Here is a 4,388-nt window from a genome sequence, read left to right on the forward strand (position 1 = left end):
GGATTTGGGAACATACAAAAGCTCTCTTGAGTCATCACAATGCTTTAGATAGACAGATAAAGTCTTAGCATTTGAGTTTTAGGATCATTTTTTTTACAGCTGCTCATGACTACACTGAGAGTCAGTTGCATAGCATGATCTTCTCTCAGTCATGCTTGGCTTTCTTGCACTTGACACCCATTGGGATTTGATAAACACACAGTTTCTGCACAGCTCTGGGAAACAGCCCTGTGAAAGAGGAACTATACCCTCTTGCTGTGCCCTCGTTTGCAAAGATTGCTAGAGCACCAGATGAAACACAAGAACGCCACGTTTTCTTCTTGCTTTTTTTTTTGTGGCAAAAGAATATGTAAAATAATACAGCCAGATGGCCCTCTGAATGCCACATTGCCTTGCTCACAGTGAACACTGGGAACTTCAGTATGTGGGCTTTGTGCAAAATACTGAAACTATGCATTCATCCTCACATGAGGATCGCAGCAGCTGCAAGAAAGCAGGTTTTATTTTTTTATTGTTTTGGTAAAAGCATGACTAGTTTCCAGTTAAAGATATATATTTTTTAATCCGTCTTTGTCTTTTTTAAGATGTATAAAAAGGGAAAGAAATGTGAAATCCTATATTATTTGGAGAGATACTAATTTTTTAAATAAGAATCTTACTAAATAGAAATGAACTTTGTTTTGTAATGAGTGATACATATTTCATCAACTAACATCAAATTGTTCTTGTACTTAACAGACTTTGCAATAGAAAACATGCAGAAAGACATTTTAACTAATAATTGAATGGATTTCATTAAAACCAATAGCTTCATCACTCATGTAATAGTAATTAGAAAGCCGTGATGTCGTAGTTCTTTGTAGCTTTTTTCCTTCAATAATGGTTTCACTTGTCTCTTCCTGGAGGATAAACTAAGAAAGACTGTGTTTGTGGTTGCTGGCTGGATTTCATTTGGCTGAGATCATTGAGCTGCTTGGAGCAGGCCTTTGAGTCAAATTGCTGGTTTGCTGAATGGCAGACACACTTTTTCAAAAATGCACAAAATGTTCATTTAGAAGGACATAAGAACACCAAAATATAACGAAAGTTGTATCGTATTATACCTATAATCAACTGCTATTTTACTAGGTGCATCTTTTTAATTATTTTAGATAAATAGCAGCATATGATGGAAGGAAAAAGGGTTTAAGTGACTGAATATTGTGTAAAACTTTGAGCTCTACTGGGACTTTCACCCACAGTTATCTCTCAGTGTTTATAGTGGCTGATCTAAAAAAAAAGAACATATCTGCTGAGTGACTGCTTTGAGGACAAAAAATGTCCTGGTCGTCTCAGTGTAGAAATGGCAGAGCAGTTTAGATCATAGAAAGGCAACAGTAGATCAAATAACCTCTTGTTACAAATAAGATAGGTGGATAAATATTTCTGCATGTGGAACAAGCTGAACCTTGAAACCCAATGGCTGCAGCAGCAGAGGACCACACATGGTGCCTCTCGTGTCAAAGAGCGACAGGAAACCGGGCAGCAATTCACACAGAGACAACCAAATCATATACTAGCTCATTTCACAAATGTAACGTGATCAGGTAAGTCTCAACTTCCACTGTAACAACCAGGTGCCAAGGTCAGGGTTAGGCTTAAACAGCATGAAAGCATGGATCAGAGCCATTCTGCCTTGTATCAACAGATAAGGCTGCTGCTGATGGCTGATGTTATGGCGGGATGTTTCTTTGGAAGTTCACCTGACGGACCTGAGTATTGTTGCTGAGTAAGTCCATCCTCTTGTGATCACAGTGTACATATTCTGAAGGCAACTAATCTCTGAAACCTGACAATAGGTTCAGTATATTCCAATGGCCTTTACGCTCACCAGACCTCAGTCTGAAAGAGCACATTTATGATGTGCTGAAACACAAGATTTATATCTTGAATGTTTCTCCAGTCTGTTGCAACTGCATAATGTCAACGTGGAACAAAATGTCTGAATAACATTTCGTCTTAAATTTATTCCATAAAGAATAAAGGCAGCTCTGAAGGCAGAAGTGTCCAAGTTTGTATACATAATAAAGCCACTGGTGGTTTTATGATGTAAATCAGTTACCAGTTAGAGAATAAAATGATGTAAGCCTATTAGAAAATTGGGTACACTAAAACAGTTATATTTAATGGCTGGAGCAAATTCTTTTTTCCAGCCTTTTATTGTCATAATGTCACAAGTTCAGAGCAACGAAATGAACTCTCTAGATTTAACCCATCCCCTTGGTGAGCAGTGGGCTGCCACTGTGTGGCGCCTGGGGAGCAGTGTGGGGGTTAAGGGTCTTGCAAAGGGACCCAGAGTGGCAGTCCATAGGAGTGGGGCTTAAACTCAGAACCTCAGGATTCCAAGCGTAATGCCATAACTCCTAGGCCGCCTCTCCCCAAAGCAGGCATAAAGCCGGGCATACACTGTGCAATTTTTTCTATCATTGAGCTAGAGCTCAGCCCACGATGTATGTTCTCACACTGTGCGGCCCGACGCTCTAATGTAATCTACCTGCTCACACTGTAGATTTAAGAACCACGTCAGACCCAACCCCGCAGTGAGATGGCGCTACTCAGACTCGTCTATTTGGAAGCCAAATCAGGAGAAGAGGAATATGAGGCTCGTTAGAGTGAAACGCGCTGCCTTGGCAAATAGTGCAATTTTGTGTGCTGAAAGACCTAAAACGAAATAAGAAAGGGTGACGACGTATTTGGACAAAGATATGGCTGAGCAAACGTGGCAACTATGGTCTGTCAATTTTACAGAAAGAACTCCATTTCCCTCGCATTCTTCTGTATTTTTATCCAAGAGGAAGAAGAATAAGAAGAATCCTTTTCTGCGCATGCCCACTGAGCGATTTGCCCAAGATTACCAACTAAATTCACACGTTTGATTTTCTCCCTACCTCACGATTCCTGATCGGGAGGTGGTCATGAGAGGTTGAACACCCATCGCTACCCTAGATGGGTATTTAGACGTACACTACACGACGTACGAGGCACGATCAGGCTGAATGTCGGGCCCGATCGAAAAATTCTCGCATGACTCGAGAATTGGCCCAAAAAGGGCAAAAAATCGTACAGTGTATGCTCGGCTTTAGCACGAAGGGTCTTGTCTAAGGATCGCATTTTACAGAGTTAACATGGGAATAAATTTTGATTTCCTTTTTATTACTGATTTAAATCTTTATTTTATTCAGGGTGAAATGATCATAGAAAAACAAAACAAAAAGATGGAAAGGTTTGAATTTATCTTTGATACACTCTAATCCAGACAGAATAATTCACATACATTCTCTACATACTCTACATATACACTTGTACCCACTTCATATTTATCCAGATGTTGCTTAATAAGCTGTATTTCAACCACATGCTCTTTTTCAGCCCTCAAAAAGTTCCTGCCATAAGGCTGGTCTTTTTTTTGAGTTTATTGTAATTGACTGGGGTTTTAGAAAGCACACACCTTTTAGAAGACCATTCCAGGTTCATAATGTTTGTTTGATTTATCCTAATAATCTGTGGATTGTACCAATACCACTGGTAGACAAACAGATCCCCAGCATGTTAACCAAGCTTCTCAGCTGGATCTGTGCTTGACTTGTCTATGCCAACCTCTGAGGGCAAAGAGCAGGAGCTCTGTCTTATCTCAAAAATATTTTTGACTTAATCATGGAGGCAGCAGCAACTTTGACTAAAGTTTGTTTTATGGCAGCCGCTTCTCTGAGCTCATGGGCATCAGTGAACGTTGAAGCTTAGAACAGTTTCCATTTCAAAAACAGAGCATGAGTTAGATTTTTTTCTTTCATAAACCAGTTGTTCATTGAGACCGCTTTAAAACTAAATGTAATCTAAAAAAAAAACAAAAACAACAAAAAGGCTTAACAACTAGTCCTGCCAATAGTATTCTCGTAAGGTTAGTATATATCAGTTTTTCTTAACCATATTGTGTGTGTTGTATTTCCAAACACTCGATAAGAGGAAAGCACCTCTGGGTGACCCAACAAATGAACGACTGTAATGATCAGCCAGTCTTTTAAATGGCTCATTTAAAAGAACAGCTCCTTAAAACCCTTCTAAAACAAAAACCAAAAAATCCCACCTTGATGATGAGTTCCAGGGACCACTGTTTTATGATTAAACATCAAACCAACTTCTAAATAGTGAATCACATCAAGTGAAATCTGGACATGGTTTATTCATTTTCCTGCTTAGCAGAGGGGAGGATGGGTGGTAGTTTTGCACATAGACTGACTATTAAGCAATAGATTTAGTCAGAAGTGCAAGACCATGAACATATCTGCTGTTATGATTAATAAGCTCTGTTCAACATTATAGTTTAAGTGGTGTTAGTGTAATGTGACTCA

Source organism: Cyprinodon variegatus, unplaced genomic scaffold (assembly GCF_000732505.1).
Source record: "Cyprinodon variegatus isolate N-32 unplaced genomic scaffold, C_variegatus-1.0 Scaffold1209, whole genome shotgun sequence".
In the NCBI taxonomy this organism is placed as follows: Eukaryota; Metazoa; Chordata; class Actinopteri; order Cyprinodontiformes; family Cyprinodontidae; genus Cyprinodon; species Cyprinodon variegatus.